General features: G+C 44.0%; 1 protein-coding gene across 2 annotated transcripts in view; it reads right to left on the bottom strand.

Annotated features, from left to right (window-relative positions):
- Window positions 1-22,443, bottom strand: part of FNDC3B (fibronectin type III domain containing 3B) — a 392,602-nt gene extending 370,159 nt beyond the window's left edge. For both annotated transcript variants that reach the window (XM_078147676.1, XM_020980457.2), the window contains exon 1: window positions 22,274-22,443. The gene's annotated coding sequence lies outside the window, so the exon portion shown is untranslated. The remainder of the gene's footprint in view (window positions 1-22,273) is intronic.
- Between the last annotated feature and the right edge of the window lie 1,189 nt (window positions 22,444-23,632).

Here is a 23,632-nt window from a genome sequence, read left to right as displayed (position 1 = left end):
TCTAAAACTAAATTCTATGGGCCTCTGTTTAGAATTAGATAACCTCACTGCCAATCATATACTAGCTGCGTGGCCTCGGGCAATTCCCAGCTACCTCTCTGGTCTTCTGTTTCTTCATACACAAATGGGGTCATTGTACTAGATTACCTCTGAGGTTCCCTTCTTGCTATAAATCAATGATTCTACAATCCCTTCCAAAATCAGGATTAAATCATCTCTAAAAGTCTCTTCCCCAAAGTTTAACCATCAATGAGACGCAGGCTCGTGTTCCAAGTTCACTTGTACTTCCAGAACACGTCTCTTCCTATTGGGTCTGCTTTCCCAAGTTCCTCTAACTCAAATTTCAACACCAGATTTCCAGGGTGTTACAATCAGGCTGCTGAGAGAACCAGCATCCCCAATGTGCCTTCTTTCCACCCACACACAACAGAAGAATGATGTACAAAGACAAAGCCGCCCCTACGTCTCCAATCTGACTGGCCCAAATGTCTCGACCCTGGTTCTGGGTCACATGAAGGCATAAAAAGGCGTAGCCCTCAGATCTGGTGGATTTCTGAAGATCACACTAATCACCTTGTTCTCTGCCCTCTACTGACCAGACACAGCTAGACGGCACAGCGGATAGCTAGGCCCGGAGTCAGGAAGACCCGAGTTCAAATCCACCGTCAGACACTTACTAGCTGAGTGACCCTGGGCAAGGGTCAGCCATCTGTAAAATGGTCATAATAACAGCACCTACCTCCCAGGAACGTTGTGAGGATCAAATGAGCTAATAGCTATAATGTGCCTGGCACACAATAGGTGCTACGTAAATGCTTATTTCCTTCCATCTCTAGGGAGATGAGGGGGGACTAATTACTTGTATCCTTGTTTCATATCCTTTTTGTATTTGGGCAAACCGAGTCTCCTCCTATTAACCATTCAATGACTTATGAGTATCTCATTTCGCCCCAAGATGCATTAGGCTGTCCCGAGGGACCCTGGGCTTGGCTCAATCTGAAGCAATGCTTAGAGATAGAATGTTACAAGGCAGCAGGTCCACCATCAGTGAGGCCGTTTAGTCCAACAGGTTTGTACTAGGGCCGGACAGCTCAGAGGCCTGGCTGGTAAAGCTATTACCCAAATGCCACAGTTGGAAGGAGTCTCTGATTCAAAAGGTAACACTAAGGAACGTTAGGCCTTCACAGGATCAGACATTTGGAATTGAGAGACTGTGGGATCTGGAGGGGACTTCAGAAGCAATCAGGCCAACCTCCTCATTTGACAGACAAGGAAACTGAGGCCCAGGTGAAGTAACTTGCCCCAAGTTTTTGGTCTGCTGTTTTTTGCCTTTTTTTTCAGTCTACACTAGCCATACTTTACTCTCCAGACTTGACCACCATGTTTGCCCTGCCCTCTTCCTCCATCCCTGTGATTCCATTCTCCCACTGGTGAGTTCCTTCCCCAACCTCCTTTCTGAGCAAAGGCCCAAACCAGCCATGTTTCCTTCACTCTCCAGACCTGGCCGCCACGTTCGTGCTGCCTTCTTCCTATATCCCTAGGGCTCCATTCTGGAGTTCCTCCCCAAACTCCCTTGAGAGGAAGGGCCCAAATCAGCCACGCTTCATTCTCTGGACTTTACCACCCTGCCATCTTGTGGATATCCTCACCCTCACTTCAAGTCCCTGGTACGGGCTGTCTTTCCCCCAGCTTCTAGTGGGAAAGGCTGCTTTTTCTTTTGCTTCTATTTGTACCCTCAACACTTACTTAGCATTAGTTCCCGGTATACCAAAAACACTTAATAAATGCTTATCTACTTGTTGACTAGTAAGTAGCCTAGATGGGATTTGAACTCAGGTCCTCTAATCACTCATCCAGCACTCTGCCCACGTGTCTGACACACAGTAGGTGCTTCATGAATGTTTATTAATTGACTGACTGACTTCCCACTGCAGACTTATCCCAGACATAGAGTTATTACCAAAACCAGCCCCGAACACGAGTTTCTTGACATTCAGTCTTATATTCTGTCCTAGATCACATACACCTGTAGTCAGGACGTATGACGACTTTAGGGGAAAAGAAGAAGGATAAGCAAGAAGACAAGAGGGGACCCGTTTACAGATGATCCAAAACTAGGAGGAGTCACTTTTATATACCGGAGGAAAGCACCAGAATCCCAACAGTTTGGACAGGCTGGAACAGCAAGCCAAATCCAACAAGATGATACTTAACAGATAAATAAAAGTCCCCTACTTGAGTTAAAAAAAAAAAAGTACCATCACCAAGCCTGATACTTTAAACATACATACACATACTATATTGGACACACACACACACACACGTATATTTATTGTGAATATACACATATGTAACCTCCTATATAACATAAATATACATATATATGTATATAGATATGTGTGTATATCTGTGTGTGTGTGTGTGTGTGTGTGTGTGTGCACACGCTTGAGTGTGTGTATTTTTCCCCCCAAGAGAAGGTGACCAATCCATGGGCTGGGGAATCTCTAATGGCCTCAGTTGGGTCTAGCAATGATCTAAAGGGCACAGCCTAAGTGCCCAGTGATGACCACAACCCCACAGAGCTAAAAGTGGAACCCTCTCAAAACCCCATTTATTCTGTTTTTCTACCTAAACTGCAAATCCCCCACCTCCCGGGCTCCATTCATTAGCGTCTGGAGCCCTAGGGGGAAACTAATCTCAGAGTGGGAAAGTCAGAGGGGATTCCAATGGGTTCTAGGCGCTATTGGGCAAACACTGATGAAAAAAGCAGGTGTGGCCAAGAGACCGATCACAATGCCCCCAGATGCTGTTCTAAAGGCTGGTCTGGGGATCTGCCATTTTAGGGGAATCTGTTTTTCTTACTATTATTGTTATGAAAACCATCAACAATAGAAATCTTGGAATTTCTCTTCCCTGGAAGCCTAATCCCAGATCTTACCTTGTTCTGTCCCAAGGGGGTCAGGCAGAGCAAACCTTATCCTTCTTCCAAATAACAGCCTTTGGAATCTCGAACTTCCTCCTCTGAAAAACGAGGGGACTGAACTACAGCTGTGGTGCTGTAAGGCTGGCCAAGCACTTTGCAAATCTGAGCCTCACAGCAACTCTAGGAAGTAGGTGCCATTATTATTCCCATTTTAGAGATTAGGAAACTGAGGCTGATAGGGTACAGAAAGGGAGGTGGGCAGGTCACGGGGAAGAGTTCAAGAGCCAGAGAGCATCACTGGGTCTCTCAAAATGGAAGAGAATCCGGTGACAAGAACTTTGAACCTGGGGTCAGGCCAGTGACCAGCTAGAGGCCTTTCTGTAAGTCACCTCCCCTCCATCCTTCCTTCCTTATCCCCAAAAAGAGATTAATAAGGAGTCTAGTGATCAGGGAGATTGAGGCAGATAAGTGAGGCTAAGCAGTTTAGCATTATGTGACAGTTATTATTACATAATAAGATAAAACCCAGACACCTAGTTAAAGCTTAAGGAACCTGGTGAGACCCAGAGACTGGTCAGGAGAGAACTGGAAAGACTCTGTTTCATCACTAGGGATGGACCCTCCTGGAGGGCCCCCTCACAGCCAGGAAAGCCAGGCTCCACAAAGACCCCAAGGGCCCAGGTGGACCCAGGTAGGGTTCTGTACTAACCACAAGCTAACTAGTGGCTCTAATGACCTCAGAGGGTTTTTTTTTCTTCAAATTGCCTGTTTTGGGGGAGGTGGAATGGTGGGGTTTTTTTTTTAGGGGGAGACAAATTAATCTTCAGAGATAAAAAGCAAACAAAAACATCCTTCTCCTAGGGAACCTAAGCAGCTTGACCACAGCTCAGACCACCTTCGGAAAAGTCTTCCTTCCCCGGATGCCAGTTACTCACATCAATCCACATGCAACATCCCCCAGCAGAAGGACCTATTTCAACCATAACTGATATGGAGTGAACAGTTAACGGTAATCAAGATCGAGGTCTCTGAGCTTCCTGGCACCGAGACCATCAGTGCAAGGATTCTGGCCCAGGAAGCACCTACACATGGCTCTCTGCCACACCCAACTCAGAAGCCCCACTTCTTCCTGCCCAGCCATGGTCCATGAAAACTTAATGGGCATGGATGGCATTTCCTACCTACCAAGAAAATGATGGGACTGCCATGGCCCGGCCTTGGGGCTGGGGCAGAGGTGGCCTGGTGCTGTCATGACATACAGAGTCCAGCCTGGTATTTTGTAGTTTGGGCTCTGTGTCACCCAATTTTTGACCAGGCAGCGAGACAGTTCCAGCTTACACTGGTTTTTCCATCCAACTGGAATGAAAACACATGACTTACAGGTAAATAACAGGTTGAAATTGAAATTGTGTTTCTCTCCATGATTACCAGCAGTTAGTCCAATTTCTCATCTGCTCACATCCTTTCAATTCAGCAAACACTTACTAAGTGTAACAGCAGCAGAGATCTGGGCCAGGAGTCAGGAAGTCTCATCTTTTGAATTCAAATCAGGCCTCACGTAACTAGCTTACTTAATGACCAGGTTAGCTTCAGCTTCATCCTCTGCAAAGTGGGGTTCAGCACTGCTCTCACAGGGCTTTTATCAGCATCAAATGAGATAATATATGGAAAAGGCTTCTGGAAGCTTAAGGCATTATGTAAGTGTTAGCTATTATTATTATTATTATTATTATTATTATTATTATTATTATTATTATTATTATTATTTACTTTATATTTTGAAATAATTATTTTCCCTATACATGTCTCCCCAGATATACTTACAGCAAGATGCTTAGGAACAGGTTTTTTGTCTTGGTATCCAATCACCCAGCACCAGCTGATTGAACAAGGCTATCCACCAGCAGCTAAAATGACTGTTCCTTTTTGGAGACTTGTAGGTTCGGAGTAAGGTACTGTAACCAATGGCCCTCGTAGGAAGGGAGAGCTGAGCACACCTCATTTCCTTCCATGACTACAGGACAGAGACAAGTGACCACAAAGCCATCCTGAAGCTTTCCACAACTCAAAAATTAATGCTTAAAACCTATACCAAAAAGGGGGGAAGAGAAGGGCTACCTTCAATGTTTATCACCACTCCCCTGGAAGTCCCAGACTTAGGTGAGGGAAGTGTGTACCTCTAGAGGAATTGGCGTCCATCTGGCTCAACTGGGGGGATTAAGGGCAGATCTGGAGTCAGAGCATCCGAAACGCGAAAATTTGTCTTAACTTCACTCGTATAGCCGATATTATCACTTGCCATCTCAAGGGGTGGGAAAGGGGGAGGAGGGAGGGAGATAATTTGGAGCTCAAAAATTTTTTTAAATGAATATTAAAAATTGTTTTATATGTAATTGAGAACATTTAACAAAATGAATAAACATATATTTAAAAAAAAATTTGTCTTAAGTAAACACTACCACTCGCTCACTACTTATGGGACTCAAGTGACTAGCCCTCCCTTTCCTCATCTGTAACACAAGGTTGGATAAGATGACCTCTATGGTCCCTTCTAGCTCAGAATCTAGAATCCTATGAAACAACTACTTTCAGTCAAGTCAACAAGCAAATATATGATTACCTTAAGCACTGGGGGTCACAAAGAAAGGCAGAAAAACAAAAAACATCCCAGCCCTTAAGACTCACACTGTAATGGGGGAGAAAACATGTTAATGTAAACAAGTGTGGAAGAGAGAGATATTTACAGGATAAATTGGAGATAATCTTCAAGGAAGGCCTTCGCCATTGAAGTGGATCAGGAGACGGCCCTAGGAGAAGGGAAGACTCTAGAAGCACAGGATTTCAAAGTCAGAAGGGATGTCTGTGAGTTTTTTATTCACCCCAACCATCCCCCGGCCACTCACACACCAGCCACCATTTTCCAAGGTAGCTCATCACCCAGGTAGATGACTTCCTTACCAAGTGTTTTCTTGATTGGATGAATTCTAAAAGCTGTGAGCCTGGGTAAAGTTGCTCCCTACCTCCTCCGCCTCCCAATCTCCGTCAAGGGCTAAATCCCAAAAGCCTATGAGCTGTCTCAGCTGTTGGGCCTTAAGAGCCCTAGATCTCATCCTCCTCAGGACCTTGGTGGAGACTCCAAGAACCCTAGGATCCCAGGACTGGGTGCTGCCCTCAGTAAGTAGTTACTGACATAAATCTAAGATGAGCTGGGAGGATCTGAGAAAATTATTGGGAGAAATTGAACAATTCTAATACCGTCTGCATTCAGGGAAGCTTCCACATGCATCATTTAATGTAAATTTATGAATTAACTCTCAAGACAACCTTGTGACATAATCACTGCTATGCCCATTTCACAGATGACGGAGACAAAGGTTGTGATTCACCCAGGGTCATTCTATTAGTCAGTACCAAAGGCAGGTCCAAAACCTCACTCCCCTCTCTCTTATCCCTTTTAAAGATTTTGCAGAAAGATACTCGGAGGTCATATGTTCAGAGCTAAAGGGACATCTAGTCTGACCCCTCATTTTAAAGATGAAGTAACAGCCAGTGTGGTTAAGTCATTTGCCCCATCAGTAAAGGACAGAGGCCAGATTTTAACTGAGGTCCAACTGGAATTATGCTCAATTCAATCAAAATACCCCACCTATATTTCAATGAAAGGGTCTAAGAATCTAGCACTGAAAGGGACTTGGGGATTACCTAGTCTAGGAGTTCTTAGCCTGAGCTCATTTTTAAAAAATATTTGATAACTGTATTTCAATATAATTGGTTTCCTATGTAATCCTGTGTGTTTTATTTTATGTATTTAAAAATACTGCTCTGGGATACAGTGGATGGAGCTCCAGGCCTGGAGCTGGGATGAGCTAAGTTCAAATCAGGCCTCGGATACTCATTACCTGTGTGACCCTGGGCAAGTCACTTAACCCCAATCGCCTTCAAAATAACTGCTCTGAGGAGTCAACAGGCTTTACTGAACTGTCTACAATACAAGTTAACTCCTGGTCTAGTCCAAGCCCCCTCACCTTACAAGTCATCATCAGTGGTCCAGAGAGTTAGTGACTTGACCAAAGTCTCTTGACTAAAAAGAAAATCTTTCTTTGTACCCTGAGTGCTTAGCACAGCACCTGGCACATAGTAGACCCTCATCAGAAACTTGCCTTTCTGTTCCAATTAAGCAAGCAGACTCTGGATTCACTGCTTCAGGCATACCCTAGAACCCCAAAATGTGAAAATACATAGGGTAATAAGACCTAGTTTAAATGCAATTAACTATTATACTATTTATAGATAAATGATTAAGTTCCTTATTAAAAAGGAGACATTTTCTTTTAAATTAACAAAAAAATCCCGCCTCCATGTATGTTGTTACCTCCCTTACAGAACGTGTTCTAGGCATTCTCCTAAAGGACAGGCTCATCTTTGTACCCCAGGGCCAAACACGTCATCTCATACAACTTACGTGCTTAACAGAAGCTTATTGAATTAAATTGCTACTCTGTGACCTTAGACAAGTCCACTTCTCTGGACCTTGGTATTCTTAACTGTAAGGTAGGTTTACTTCCCTTCCAGGGCTACCATTCTGTGATCCAATTTGAGAAGAAATTTCTAGATTGCCTTTTTTCAACCACTTTATTCTATCCCTGAAACAGGCATTCAATTATAAAGACAGAACTTATTTTAGTGATGTTTAAGTCAGTTTTTTAAAAAATTTTTAATTGCTAATTAATCTGCCAAAGAACATTTGACAGCCAGTTACCAAATGCCCCACTGATGAACTCAAGTGATGATGACTCAGTGGAAGCTGACATTTACAAAACTCTGTCATCCTCTCTGAAATTGTCCAGGGACAGGCTCACCCACCTTTGTTAGAGACAGAGGCAGCCATGCCCGCTCCAATTTCTGCCCACTCCGATCCTGGCTTCACTAGAAGGCTCCCAAAAAACTTAACCCACTGAATGAAAAGAAGGCCTCAGGAACAACGGGAAAGGAAAGGGATTAGAGTCTCACATAGCTTTACTGTTTGGTTCAAGCGTTTTCCTACTGTGTGGGAACAGAGTCCGAACAGCCCTGGACTAATGTGGGACAATCAGAAAGTGAAACATTTGAAATAGGAAGTGACACTATTTCCTCAACTAAAAACCCTACAGAGTTCAGTAGCCAACTGCAGATGTCTGTTAAAAACTGACTTTTAAAAAAGAATGCAAGATTTGGGTAAGTCAGGAGTCATTTGGAAGGGAGAATTCTTAACCAAAAATGAGAAATAAAGGTCATTTTTTTTAAAATGGGAGAACTGTGATGATTAATTGATCAACAAAATTTAAGCCCTTCACCCTGTTTGCCTCAGTTTCCTCATCTGGAAAAGGAGCTAGAGAAGGAAATGGTAAAGCACTCCAATATTTCTGCCAAGAAAACCCCAAATGGGATCACGAAGAGTCATACACGACTAAACAGCAATATGTTGTATGTTCATAGTATCTACGCGTCATCTCCACCATCAAAGAACATTTTTGCCTTTCTGCCAAGGCCAGGGCCTGGCACAGGGTAGGTACTTAGTCCATGCTTATTGAATGACACTGACTGAACTCCAGAAAATAACCAGGAACTGGAATAGGACCATAAGAAGTATCTAATAATTGCTTAATGATTGATTGCTAAAGAAGAGTAGGGCTAAAGGAAGTGCCTAATAATTGCTTAATGATTGTTTGGCAATCACCAATCTTGGTCTTAATGAAACATACCAACTCCCCCAGGCAGAGAGATTGGAGGAAGGAAGTATCATAAGTTGTTTCTACTTAATTGCTTTCTGTTACAAAGGAGGGTTCAACGCTTTGAGGGGAGAAAGGGTTGAGGATCTAGAAAGGACCAAGGTAACAATAAGAGGAAACAATAAATCTTATTTTAAAAAAACAAACCAATAAAAGGCCGTGCCCCAACACACAAACTGCAGAAGGATTTGAAGTTTTGAGAATGGTAACTATCAACAACTCTATGGGAAAAAAAATAGTCATAGAAACTTGGAAAGGCTTATCGAAAATGATTCAGAGTGAAGTAAGCAGAAGCAAAAGAATAAACAAAATGACCATGATAACGTAAAGAAAAAAGCCAGCACTCATGATGGAAAATGCCGTCCACATGCTGTCCAAAAATGCTGTCAGGAGGACCGGAGTTCAAATCCTGTCTCAGACACTTGATATTTAACTAGCTGTGTGACCCTGCGCAAGTCATTTAACCCTGACTGCCTCACTAAAAAAAAAAAAAGTGCTAAATCTTTTCATTAATAGAAGACAACTCTACATCAGAGTTCGATCTAGAGAAGAGATGGTTTCAAATGATCACTATACTGCATATTCTCTGACCCAGCAATAACGCTGGTAGGCCTATACTCCAAAAAAAATAACAGAAAGAGAAAAAAGACCCATATGTCCAAAAAAATAATATATTTATAATGGCTCTTTGTATTGGCAAAGAACTGGAAACCAAAGAGGAGTCCATCAACTGGAGACTGAACAAATTATGCTATACCAATGTAACGAAATACTTGAGAAACCTAAGAAGACTTGTATGAACTGATGCAGACTAAAGGATAAAGAACCCAGAGGACAATTTCCATAATAACAACAACATGTAAAGACAAACTTAGAATGATTTAAAGACTCTCACAGCACAATAACCAATCATGATTCCTGAGGACCAGTGATGAAGCCTGTTACCCACCTCCTGACAGAGAGGTAACAGACTCAAAATAAAAAATGAGACATATATTTTTTAGATATGGCCAATAGGGGCATTTGTTCTGACTATGTATATTTGTTACAAGAGTTTTGGTTTTTAAATTCTCTTTCAACTGAAGGAGTAGAGAGCAGAGTGACAGGGAAAAAATGCTTATTAGTTGAAAAATATTATAAAAATAAAATTACATTAATTTAAAAAAAGGTTTCTTCAATAATCCTGAAATTTAAGAACGTTACTGAGCTACCTAGAATTAAAAAAATATATTAAATCTATACTAAGATTTCTTTCTACCTTCCCCCTTCCTATTTTTGAAAACTAAATTTACCTGTTTCTCTGTGGATTATAAATTATTGATGTTATAATAATCTTCCTAAAAATTCTGTAGATAACTTGGGCAAGTGTTATACTGGGAACGTCCTGTGAAACAGTGGCAAATAATGCTCCCGGAGTCAAAAGGGACCTGGATTCCAATTCCGCCTCTGGCACCTGCCAGATAAGGGCAAGTCAGTGTCCCATGAAAACTGGTGCTACACCCACAATATGTGTTATTTCTCAGGCTTGTCATGAACATCTAATGATGTTCAATGGAGGGAACACACTTAGCAAACCCTAAAATGCTTTGTAACTATCATTAATTTTTAATACTAATAACAGGAATATCATTATAACATTGTTTTATTATTAACATTATTTTCCCTTGATGATAGACACTTAGATGATGGAGGTTATGGTAAAGAACTGCATTCATTAATTTTTTAAAAATGAAATAGAAATATATATAATTATTAATAAAAATAAAAAACATTCTAATTTTAAAATGAAATAGAAACATAATTGTTAATAAAAACAAGCATACTAATCTTTTATTAAATGGAACAGAAATACATAATTATTAATAAAGATAAAAACATTCTAATCATTTTTAAATGAAATAGAAATATATATAATTAATAAAATAAAAACAAGCATTATAATCTTTTATTAAATGAAATAGAAATACATATAATTATTAATAAAAATAATAAATAAAAACAAGCAAGCATTCTAATCTTTTTTTAAATCACCATCCCTTATCTCGGTATATTTTTATTTTTTTAAGATGTTTAAAATTATTCTCTTCCCTAAGAAGCCTCAGGGCACAAGCATAACAACAAATTTTCTTAAAAAAAAAATCAAAGGGCTCTTTAAAAATCAGCAACATCAGAAGGTAATTTGAAGTAGGGGACTGACTACTCAACCACACTTCTGGGCCCAGATGTGAAAAGGCTCCCAAGCTCCCATATAAGGCCTGCATGCCCTCCAGAATTCAAGAAGAGAAAAGGCGATTGGCGGGTCCAGAAGCATTTAAAAACACACACACACACACACACACATTTTTTCCAGTTTACAGCCTTACTCCCCAGCCAGCTGAGATGGGAGAAGTCATTACTCTATGAATACCTTCATGGGTAGGGAGCTGATGAGAATCCCTCGTTCCAGGGGGGAGGCATTCAGAAGTCCTGGTGTAGAAGGAGAAGTATTAAGAAGCAAGAATACCCTTTAAGTGGTAGGACCTTGAGGGCCCCCCAGGCCCTCTCAACCTTCCCTCACCCCACAAGCCAACTCCCACCTTTGTCCTTAGCTTAACTCCGGTGAACCCTTCCTCTCAAGACAGAGGGGAAACCCAAGGAACTCTAACAAAGCAGGCATTTAGGGCTGCCAGATGTCCTGGTTCTCCCTAGACAGTCAGAGAAGACCCAGAATCCAGAATCACCTCCTCCAGAAGCTGGTTCTTGGTGTGGAAGGAGGCAGGGTCAATCTCTCTGGCTCTGCTCCCATCTACCCTTGGCTGGTCTCAAAAGCAGCAACCTGAGCTCCAGTGAAAAGGAAGGGGCAAGATCGATGGAAGGAAGAAGGATCATTCCTTGAAGATGTTGGCCACAATCAATCCATCAATCAACATTGATGAAGCACCTACTATGTGACGGGCACCTTGCTAAGCCCCTGGGATGCAAAAAGAGGCAGAAGGCTGTCTAGGCATTCACTACCTAATCGGAGAATCAAGAGGTAAGCAAACATACACAAAGCCAGCATCGGTCGTGAAATCAGCAGGCTGGGGTTCGAGGCCTGGCTCGGGTAATTATTAGGTAGAGGAAGAGCCTGGGGAAGTCATTGATTCAGTTCTCAGTTGCAGAATGGGGATAAGTAACCTCAGACCTGTCCCTTCACATTCCTAGGCTTCAGATTCCTCATCTGTAAAAGTCAGGGACCTCCGAGGTCAGAAATCTTATCTGATCAGATGACATACCTCATCGGGTGGTCATGAGAGAAAACCTCTGTGTCAAGCTGAAAGTGATCAACGTCTAAGCTGTTGGCAAATTTTATTTGCACTTATGATATCTGTATTTCATTTAAGTAAACTTCATGCTTGTTTCTTTTTCAGTGGAATACTCAGAAATAAGATGATTTTTTTTTGATAGGACTTGTGTTTTCACTGGTTTAACCACCTGCCTTGCATCTTAAGGTGGGGCAGTGAGAGCCTGCATCATACAGCCAGGATATGTCAGGGGTAGAACTTTTTACCCAGGTCTCCCATCAACTACACCACTGGTTCTTAAACTTTTGGGTCCCAGGACCCCGTGACGCCCTTAAAAAAGTCTCCAAAAGCTTTGGTTTATGTAGGCTTTATCTACTGATGTTTACCATTTTTTTTTTTTGCTACTGAATTATTTCAGGGTCTGAAACTTCATGACCCTATTTGAGGTTTTCTTGGCAAAGACACTGGAGTGGTTTTCCATTTCCTTTTCAGCTCATTTTACAGATGAGGAAACTGAGGCAAACAGGGTTTTAAGGGACCTTGCCAGGGTCATACAGCTAGGAAGTGTCTGAGGTTGGATCTGAACTCGGGTTTTCCTGACTCCAGGCCCACCACTATCCACTGCACCATCTAGCTACCGAATATTTACCATACTTTGAAATCAAAACTGGATTTTTAAATATTCACTAATTCACTTAAAAATAACAATAAGCATATTACATGCTAACAGATTATATTTTTATGAGAAACAACCCTATTTTCCCAAGCAAAAGAAAATTAGTGAGATTGGTACCGTTTCACAGATTTCTGCAAATCTCTTTAATGTGTGGCTAATACAAGACAGCTGGGTTCTCATATCATCCTCTGCCTTCAGTCTGAAGCAATGTGTTGTTTTGGTTGAAGTGTGTGAAGAAAACCTGACCTCACACAGATAACATAATTGGAAAAGGGAGGAATGTTTGAATAGGTAAATATTACTGAATATTTTTATGAAAATAGTTTTGACCTCAATGACTCCCCCATCTAAAAGCTCCCAAGGACCTCCAGGGGTAGAAGCACCACACTTTGAGAACATCATGCCACCTTTCCACAGGCTTCTAAGAGCTCATTAGTGTTGGAAGTGACCTCGGTCAGCATCACATCCACGCCACCTTCAATTTACAGACGAGGACACGGAAGTCCGAAGGGTTCAACATCTTGCCGAAGGTCACAAGAGGCAGTGGGTGAGTAAGGGAAATTTGAACTCAGGTCCTAAAACCCTAAATCTCACACTCTCTGCACTGTGGCAAAATGTAAGCCCGGCCCTAAATTACAAGCCAACCAACAACAGTTGGAAGAGGGCCGATGGGATGCCATTATTTTCTTTGGGGCTGGCCCAAATGTCTAAAAGAACCATCTAACTCTGTTCTAATGTTTTAGTAGACCATGAATCTCATGTGACAGCACTACTTATGGTTCCCTACCATGGCAAGAGGGCCACTAAAAGCTCTTTCAGGAGTCACACTAGGACTCCAGGTGTTCACACCTCCCCTGAGGATGGCGGGGTCTTCACACCTTCAAGGCTTGATTTCATTTTCCTGGATTTTTAGTCTCTATCTATGGACTACTATAAAATACATGGTGTCTGGTATATGTTAAAATATGACATTGAGCTAAATGGATTACATAGTGGATAGAGAGAAAGCCGCCTTGGAAGAAACGAGTTCAAATCTTGCTACTACCATTAACCTTTCTGTGCCCTAGTAACTCCTTGGACACTAAGTTGCAAAAAGGGGCCAACATGGGTAGAGGTTTTCCTACCTGAGAGCTCCTTATTCTAATGAGTTCACAGGTCCAGGTCCCATACCCATCCCCTCTATTCATATAACAGAAGAACTGGGCAGTAATCAATTAAATCAGCCATTTGCTGGTTAGGGGAGTGATGGATGATATATTCATCTCCTTGACCTCCAGGTAACTCACTGTACAATTTTAAATGGAGAACTGCAACTTCTATCCCTATGGGATAAATTGTTCTTTTTTCCAAAATAATAACCATCCATGAGATTTATCACAGTGAAAAGACTAGCAAAAAACATAGTCTAGCTAATTCATAAAGGGGGGGGTGGAATTTTCAAAACAGCAGATGAGGAGCAGCTAGGTGGCACAGTGGATAGAGCACTGGCCCCAGAAACAGGAGGATCTGAGTTCAAATCTGGCCTTAGACAGTTCCTAGCCTCGTGCATGACCTTAGGCGAGTCACTTAACTTGGATTGCCTCACCCCCCCCCAAAAAAAAAGACAGATGAAATTAAGAGTTTTCTATCCTTTTATTTAGTGGCCTATGAAATAGACCTGGACAGATTTCTTACAGTCCTCAAACTGAATTCTGACCCTGAAAGTCACCCCATAGGAAAATCACATTAATGTGGAAAGATTAGGGAAGATAAAATTGAAAGAGTGAAAATCATAGACATATTCTTTAAAGAATTCATTTTAATTACTGTTGAGTAAATACAGTAACAAACTACTCGGAAAGTGCACTGAATAGAAGTCCTGCTTTACTGAACTGATAACAATAGTCTATAATTAACACACACAAAGCACCAATCTGAGTATATTTCCATAAACCTGAGATAAGCAGAGCTGGACTATTTATATTGTTTTTCAGTAAATAGGCGCTTTTAAGGTCCCTTCCTTTAATTAACATTTCTCTTAAGATCTTACTTATAAACATATGTGTGTATTGCATGTACATATGCATGTACATGTATATACATGTGTGTGTGTGTGTGTGTGTTGTGTGTGTGTGTGTGTGTGTGTGTGTGTGTGTGTGTGTGTGTGTGTGTGTACAGAGCTCTTTTCCCATCTCATTCCCGGATAGAATGTAAGTTTGTGGAGGAAAAGAGACTGATTTCATTTTGTTTGGTTTTGAATCCCCAGTACCTGCGTAGGCACTTAATTAAATGATTGCCTGATATTTTTATCTTGCTTAGTGCTCATAAGGAACAAATGTACATGGCACTGCACTACGTCATAGAAGATGAAAAATAACAAAGTCCCTGACCAGAAGTTAGCCCTAGTGGGAGGGAGCAATCATTCCTAGATTGGGGGGGGGGGGCTGAAGGCCAGAAATGTAGGAGTTCACTATAATCCTGTTAGGAAGTTGTTTTTTCCCCCAATTACATCAAACCTGAATATCCCCTTTTCTAGCTCTCCCCCTAGGTCTGTCCTCTGGGGTCACATGGAGAAATAAGTCTAATCCGGCTTCCACTCCACTGCCCTTTCAAATCCTTGAAGACAGCTGCCTTCCCGCCCAAGCATCTCCAGGTTAATCAAGAGAGCGAATGTCAGGCAGCCGCTGCATACCAGGCACCAGGCGAGGCACTTGAGACATGAAAACTAAACTGACAAGTAGCTTCTATTCTACAGTCATGGGGACTGGAGGAAGGAGGGAGGGACAAAGCAGGTGAGTGGGAAGGAGCCCCTCCTTCCTTTGCAGGGCTCCTCCAAGTCACTTTGCAATTGCTGGGACCCCAGAACTGAAGGGGCCTGTCCTATTAACAAAATAGGGGGGTCATGAATTGAACACTGCAATTTACTTAAAGCAGAAACAACATAACTTTGGAGTGCAGCTAAAAAACATCTCCCCACTTGGGGCCATTTTAATCAGCGGTGAGGATATCTGAGCTGCCTACGATAGCAAAGGCAATCCTTCTACCCCTTAGCCCCCTATAGAGGGTCCCTCATCTTTTTGCTAAGGTTTGGACCCCCCTAGCAGGCAGATGAAGCTCACAGACCCCTCAGAATAATGTTTTTAATAAGTGTAAAATAAAATACATATGATTATAAAGGAAAACAGTTATAAAGGTGTCATTTTGCCCCCACCTCCCCAGGTGAGAGACTCCCTGAAACCTATCTTCTAAGGGTTAAAGGAACCCAGGTCTAAAGTGAATTCTATACTGCAGAGGCACCAATTCATCTGTCCAGTCAAGACACACTTTCTCAGAAACCCGAGAGCCAACATTAAATTCTCCCTTTATCCAGGGCCCATATTTAGCATTCATTTGTACAATGCTAACCAGCCCATCTCAACTGGAAGGGAGGGGGAGAAAAGTTGAAGGATTTATCCCTTTTCCAATTTAGGAACATTCTGGCCTGTAGATGGCAGGTCACTATTGTGTATCTCTCTTCTCTGATTTCCTTTTAGCGGTTCAAAAAACTTCCCCCTTCCTACATACCTTCAGTCTCCAGGGATGGATCACACAGTGACATTAAACCTAGGCCATAAACAGCTCCCCTCCTGATCGGCCTGTTAAAGAGGGATTCATGTCGCCTCCATAGCTCTATCTTTACAACATACTTAGTCCTGCCTCTCCCCTCCTTCCCTCGCCTGTCAGTTACATGGGGGGAGGTCTCTCCCATGGGGGGAGGACACAGACCAGAAGCTCCCACTAACAACATTATTAGCCTTTGAGACTTTTTCTTGAGGTTTCTCTCCCTCTCTTTTTTCATCATCACATAAAGCCATAAATCACTAGGAAAAAAAAACACTATTCTGGTAAACATATTTAACTGAAGTTAAAGTTTAATTTTTTTTTTAACAAATATTCTCTGCCACCGTCAAGTCCCACCTCTCCACACACCCATACACATATGCACACACAAGGAAGTATTTGAAACTTTTACTGAAAATCCAAAAACTTAATGTTTATTTGAAGATTATTTTTTATGATATGAAAATATTACAGGTTAAAGTTGGTGATAGGTGGGAGAGGAATCTGGAGTTTCTAAAACTTGTGCTGGCTCCCAGGAGGTAAAAAAAAAAAGTCTAGATTCTACCCAGCAAAGACCACAAAACATACAACACACAAGTCACCCACAAATACAAAAGTTCTTCCTAACAGGCAATTATGAACCAACTAGATTTATTAAAACAAAAGATCACAAGAACCCCAAGAATCTTTATCTCTCCATACTGAAACACACATAACAGCATCACATACCATCAGTTTTCCAACCACAGTCCTAAGGATGACCCCAAATCAAACCAGATGAATTCACTCTCTTCAAAAAATGAGAAGTGATCCAGGCTCCAAGCCCGGCTTCAGGCCACATCGACAGAATTAAAAAAAAAAAACCCACAGCCAATGGCACTCAAGTGGGATGAACTACGGATGGTCCAAAATGTGACATAAGCTGATGTGGCCCTTTAGGGTGGGGGGAATGAAATCCTATAACCAGAACTTTGGAGCATGAATGCTGTTTCATTTACTAATTAAAAGCGAGAAATAAAAGGCAGACAGCCTCCGTCCAGCATAGTTTAGAAGACTATACTAACTGCCAATAACTACACTTGGAACAGATCGGCCATCATCTTCTTTATACTTTTAATTTCGTGGCTACAGACCCAAGAACTCAATTCCAAAATCAGCCCTTGGGGGGGAAAAACACTACAGGAAAAATCCACTGCAAAGCACCCTGGCATGCAACAAATTTAGTGTGATTCAGTTCAACAAGTATTTATTAAGCCTTTACAAAGAGAAAGACAAAACAGTCTTTACCCTCAGAGTTTAAATTCCACCAGTAGGAAAGAAAAGGTACACAGAAAAACCTGAATGATCCTGTGAGTTCATATTCTGTATGCATGTATGTGTGAGTATAGAATAAATCACTACAGCTATGATTTCACTAAATAAATAAATAAATAAATAATTTGCTAAATGAACTGCTAACCCTATGGATTTTACCCTGATTCCCCAATATGACCCTCTACATTCAAAACGGTTCAAGAACCTGGTGTTATTTACTATGGCCTATCAATTATCAAAGTGTCAAAATTCCATGATACAATAACCATTCTGAACATAACTCAACGAAATTCTCTACTAATCACTCCTGGACGACAGCAAGCCCAGATCACCACAGAGTGGCTCCCTGACAAATGCCTGCTGAATTCAATAATCGGTCAATAATTCAATAATCAATTGAATAATTCAATAATCAATAATTCAGTAATCAATTCAATAATATAGGCAATAATACCAGAGATAAAGAAGATTGAGCTGAATGGGAACTCGCCTAGGAAAAATGTCCTAGATATTACTTATTAATTATGGTTTAAAAGCATAAATTATAGCTGAAAAGGGGCCTAAGAGAACCTCTCTCTAGTCAGTCCAGGGGTTCTGAACCTTCACACCTTCACAGATGCCTCTGGCCATCTGCTGATAACTAGGGAACTCCTCAAAATAAAAGAAACGTAATTAAATGTAATTTAAAATCAAATTTCAGTTAGAGACTAGTGAAAATAAAGATGATTATTTTCCCGTCCAAAGTTCAAGGAGCTCCTGAAATCTCTTCAAGGGCCCCAAGTTACCCAAGTGGACTAGCTGGATTAGTCCAACACCCCCCCCCATTTTACATATGAGAAAACTGAAGCCTACCCATGTTGAGTGACTTGTCCAAGGTCACACAGAGGATTCAAATACCGATCACGGGACCACGGATTTAGTGCTGGAAGAGACCTCTTCATTTGATACAGAAATTAAAGCTCTGAGGTTATGTTTTGCCCAGGGTCACACGCAAGTGTCTGAAGTAGGATTTGAACCCAAGGTCATTCTGATTCCAAGTTTAGCACCCTTGGAGGACTGGCCCTTAGATTCCCAGCCCAGTCCTCCCTTGGGTAGTCCATGTCTGCCTTCCTCAGTCCTTCCTAAACTGGGTACAAATCAATCATCTGGAATTTAAATCAAAATCACTAGTCAAAAAGATTTCGTGTTATCATCCTTTGTACAAAGAGTGCCCTCCCTGGCTGACTTCAGTTTAAGATATCCTTTCCCACCCAAAGATAACCACACCCTTCATGGGGGCAAGGTGGACTGTACCCCACAAACTGGAAAGCAATGATTGGTCTGGCCCATTTCTGAGCAATTTTACAGCAAAGATGGAAAAAAATTAACCACAGCTGGATTATTTTCTTTTCCAAAGACAATGCATGTGAAGTCATCTAGAGGCAAATCATTGCCAATTCAAGGAAGGAAATGGTCATTTATTTATTAAGCACCTACTATGTCCTGACCACTATGCTAAGTGCTTTACAAGTATGATTCTATTTGATCCTCACAATAACCCAGTGAAGTAAATGCTGTGATTGTCTTCATTTTACAGGTGAGGAAACTGAGGCAGAGATCAAGTGACTTGCCCAGGGTCACACAGCTGTTAAGTGTCTTTTTTCATTGCCAGTAACAGCTATTTATCTGTACTGTTTTCTTAAAATAAAACAAATATTCTGAATGTTTTTCTTCAGCGGCACAATCCTTTTTTCAAACATCAGCAATATACACGTTTTTAAATTTGTAGCTATCTATAGATTTGTTTATCAAAGCTATCTGAAGAACTTGGATCGAGCAACTAACTCACCAGCCTATCTCTACAATCAAACTGGAAGTTTGAAAACTGAATCTAAGGACATCTGGTGATTTAATTAGTGGCCAGTCCTGGCTTACAGTCCTAGAAATGCCGGTGACTTTGGACCAATCATGTAGCCTCCTGACTCAGTTTCCCCATCCTGAAAATGAGGGAAATAGGCAAAGTGAGCTCTAAGGTCCCTCTCAGTCCTAATTTTCTACGCTGCTAAAATGGGATTTTTCTGGATTGAATTTGCATTAGTTATGAACGGGCAAAGGGGTGTTCTTAGAATAATCTAAAGATCACCTGGGGGCATTAATAGAACTACTGTTTTCTTTTTTGCAATTTCTTCTGAAAAGCGGTTGCCGGGAGGTGCTTCCCCAAAAACAACGTCCCTTGCTCTGCATGCTTCTTTTCTGTCTGCCTAGGGCTCTCTATCTCTTCACCCAGGCCACCACTGGCCCTCCCCTACCGGGCACAAAAGTCAGAGGATTATTTTTCTCTCTCCCTCCTCTCTCACACAGATTTTCCCTCCACAGGGGGCTGGAAACTGGAGGAAATTCAAACCAAATTAGCTGCACATTAAAAAATAAACAGACAAGCAATCAGGAGGTGCCCACCCAACAGAAAGAGCAGGATAGCTGCAAAGTCTGAATCAGCCTGGGAGAGAAAGGGCGGAGGGAGGGAGAGAGCAGAGAAGGAAGAAAAGACTCAGAAATCAACATGATGGAGTTAAATACTTCTAGAAGGAGCCCCCACCAAGTGTCAGTCAGGCAGCCTCGGCACAAATCCAAATATGATTTAAAGAAAAACACCGGGGGGGGGGTCAACTTATAAAAGAGTAGGCAAACGGTAATATGTCTTGGTAAAATGCCATTTCTTTCTTTCGTCTGGAATGGCAGAGGGAGGGCTTAGGAGAAAGTCTTACTCAAAAGAAAAATCCCCATTTCTCTCCCCCCCATCTTTTCTCCCCCAGTCCAGCTCAGCTCAACAACTGTTCCAACTCCGCGATATTCTCCTGCAAACTAGGGCTCAGACCCCTTCTAGGAGAGGCACAAACACATCTGGGTAGAAAAGTTGCCTTGGCTAGGTACCGAATCTCCCCCGCCAAACGTTCCCCGCCCCCCACCCCCACCCCGTATCCAGACATTTTGGAAAAGTTTACGCGTAGAGCTCGGGCCTCTGCTGGAGCCACAAAACGCCTCCGGGTTTCCCCCCCCATTTTTTTTTTTTGCCACCTGAGTGACAGACCCTTCCCTCACCCTCCCCATCCTCCGACCCCCCATCCCACTTCCTCCAGCTTCTGGCGCTGCTCCCCGTGCCCCAGGCTGGTCACCTGGGGGCCAAAGAGTTCGCGCAACCCCCAGCAAGGAATCGAGACCTGAGCCTTAGCCTCCAGCTCCCTGGGCCCCTAGATGCCTCCGCGCCCCTCCCTCCTCCCTCCCCAACTCTAGGCTCTTCCAGCCTCTGGGCACAGATTCTCGGCCTCTTTTTCCTCCTCCTCTTCCTCCTCCTTCTACTCCTCCCTCCCCAACTAGACCGAGCTCCCCCAATTGGGTAAACGAATGCGTAAAGGAGGGGAGCCGGAGAGAGGGAGAGGGTCCTTTGACCGCCCCCCCTTCCTCCCCCCAACTCTTTAAGTTGGGAACAACCCCTCCACTCTGCCGACAGCTTTCCAAAAGCAGCAGAGAGACGCAGGGAGGAAGCCCAGAAACTGGGGAAGTGAAGATATGGAGGAAAGGATTTGGCTGGGGGGGAGGGGTAGGGCGGGGGGGCATAAGGGGCGGGGGAGCAGAGTAGGGAAATGTCAGGGCCCTGGCCAGGAGACCCGAGCCCGGGAGCCCCGCAGCGCCCCAGGAATTGCCCGGGATTCCCAGGCTCATCAGGCGGCGAAGGTTCGAAAAACTGCTACTTTGTAGCCTCCCGCCCCGCAAACGGCTACTTTGTAGTGCCGGGGCCCTTCTCCCACGCCCACGGCCGCCGGACCCCCAGCGTCCCGGCACCCAAAGCCATCCCCTGCTACAAAAGCGCAACAAAAGGGGGAAAGGGGGGAAGGGAGAAAGAGGGAGAAAATAAAGAGGCATCCTCACCTCCCGAGCCCGCCCCGCCGAGGGCCCCTCCCGCCCCCCAGCGCACACACAAAAGTCGTCCAAACTTCGGCAGCACTTTGCGCTCTTTCATGGGTCTGGGCTGAACCCTCACACCATATGGAAAGTGACACGTCGAAGATTCCGCTGCTGCCTCCTTTCCTCCACCCCCCCCCGCACCCCCTCCCCTCCTCTCCCCTCCCCTTCAGGCAGTGATCCTGCCACTGAGATGGGGGGCGGGGGGATCGCTTTTGCACCACCTCAGAGACAGGGAACCTAGGGGCAGGGGACAGGGGTGCCAAGGAGCTGGAGCAGGGAGGAAGGCACAACGTTGAGGAAATTAGAATTGGCCGGTTTTTCTCTTTCTTGGAAAAATGTTTTCTGGCAAAGCACTGTTTGGGGGAAGGGGGAGAGAATCTTCGCACTAAATGCTTCCCCCCCACACCTTCCATACTTCGGTAGGCGCCCATCCCCATCCCCTGCCCCCTTTCCTAGGTGCATCCCCCCCATCAGCTTCCCCCAGCCTGGAAAGTGGGGGGGGGTGGGAAATGGGGAGGGCGGGAGGATCGGGGCACCCCAGCCCCTCTCCGCCTCCAGCGGAGCCTCGCCACTTAAGCCTGAAGTTTTCCTTCTCGGACAGGCGGACGCCCTCCAAAACCCCAGGATCTCCCCAGAACCCACTAGCCGGGCTGGGCTCGGCTCGGCTCCGGGGCTTTCCGGGGCAGTCCCGCTCCTCCAATGCCTTGGCCAGGCGCGGGACCCCGCCGCCAGCCTGGGCTCTGGGGTTGCTACTTGGCTCCCGCCCGCTCGCCCGCCCTCCCCGGCCGCTGCGGTGGCCGCTCCTTACCTTCCTGAGGGCTGAAACAGGGTGGGTGCCGGGGGGCGCGTAAGAGACGGGGTCGCCCTCTGCCTGCCTGCCGGCCTGCCTTCCCTCCCTTCCAACCAGGCAGCCCCGATAAATCCCTCCTGCTGCCGCCGCCTCTGCCGCCTCCGCCGCCTCCGCCGCCTCCGCTGCTGCTGCTCCTCCTCCTCCTCCTCCTCCTCCAGCCGCCGCCGCCGCCGTCGCCGCCGCTAAAATAACTACCAGCAGCTTTTGCTGGAGGATTCCGCCATGTCAATGATGTCGGGACCACATGGGGATTTGGGGCCAGCCCACATACCGTACAGTGCCGAGTAGCGCCACCCGCAAAAATGCGCGCGTTCGCAGGCCCGCTGCGGCCCCGGGGCGCTTGGAGAGGTGGGCGCGCCTCCGGCTCTGGAGCCTCTCAAGAGCCAGGAGGAAGGTGGAGCGGCCTTCCGAGCCTGGGAGCGTCCGAAAGGTCGAGGCTGCCTCTTTTCTGCAGGCTGCAGGGATTCCTAGGATCTAAACTAGAACTAAAATGAGAGTCTGTGCCCTCAAAGAGCTTCCAGTCTGTTTGGGGGAGAAATAACATTTATACACCCAATAAATAAACGCGCAGAGGAACTATAAAGCCGGACAAAGGTCTTAACAGTATTGACTATGAATGCTGTAGAATGTCTATCAGTTTGAATTTATGAAGCGCCCATTCCGTGCTAAGCACTGTGGCTGCACACAGACTAGATGCTTAGTCAGTGCTTATGGACTGACAGCCAAGCTAGGACGACAAATGTACACAAAAGTGAAATGTATGGTCTAGGGAGAGCCTCTTTTGTGTCCCCAGAGCTTAGCACAGTTCCTGGCACACTTAGTAGGTGCTTAACAAATGTAAATTGAATTGAGTGGCGTCATCATAGAAATAAAAAAGTGCATACAAAATATTTATCAGATAAATACCCAATGCTTTTTCAGGGGGGTGGAGGAGCAGCAAAAGCCTCCGGTAGGAAGTTTCCTTTGAGCTGGAAACTAGGAATTCTGAGAGGCAGAGAGGAGATGAGAGTACATTCCAAGAGAGAGAAACAGTGTCAGAAAGGCCGAGATGGGAAACTTTGTTGTTGTAGTTGTCTTTATTGAAATCTAGCCCCAGACTCTTCCTAACTGTGTGACCCTGGGCAAGTCACTTAACCTCTGTCTGCCTCAGTCTCCCCAACTGGAGACAATAAGAGCACTTACCTCAAAGGGTGGTGAGGCTCAAAGGAGACAATATATTTAAAGCACCTTGTAAACATTGAAGGCTATAGAAATATTTATTGTTATTATCAAGTTATCAATATTATGACCTACAGTTGGGGTGGAGAACCTCACCAA

Source organism: Phascolarctos cinereus, unplaced genomic scaffold, assembly GCF_003287225.1.
Source record: "Phascolarctos cinereus isolate Bilbo 61053 unplaced genomic scaffold, phaCin_HiC Scaffold_7;HRSCAF=346, whole genome shotgun sequence".
Lineage (NCBI taxonomy): Eukaryota > Metazoa > Chordata > Mammalia > Diprotodontia > Phascolarctidae > Phascolarctos > Phascolarctos cinereus.
The sequence above is the reverse complement of the archived record's forward strand: the minus strand, read 5'-3'. Positions and strand labels throughout refer to the sequence as shown.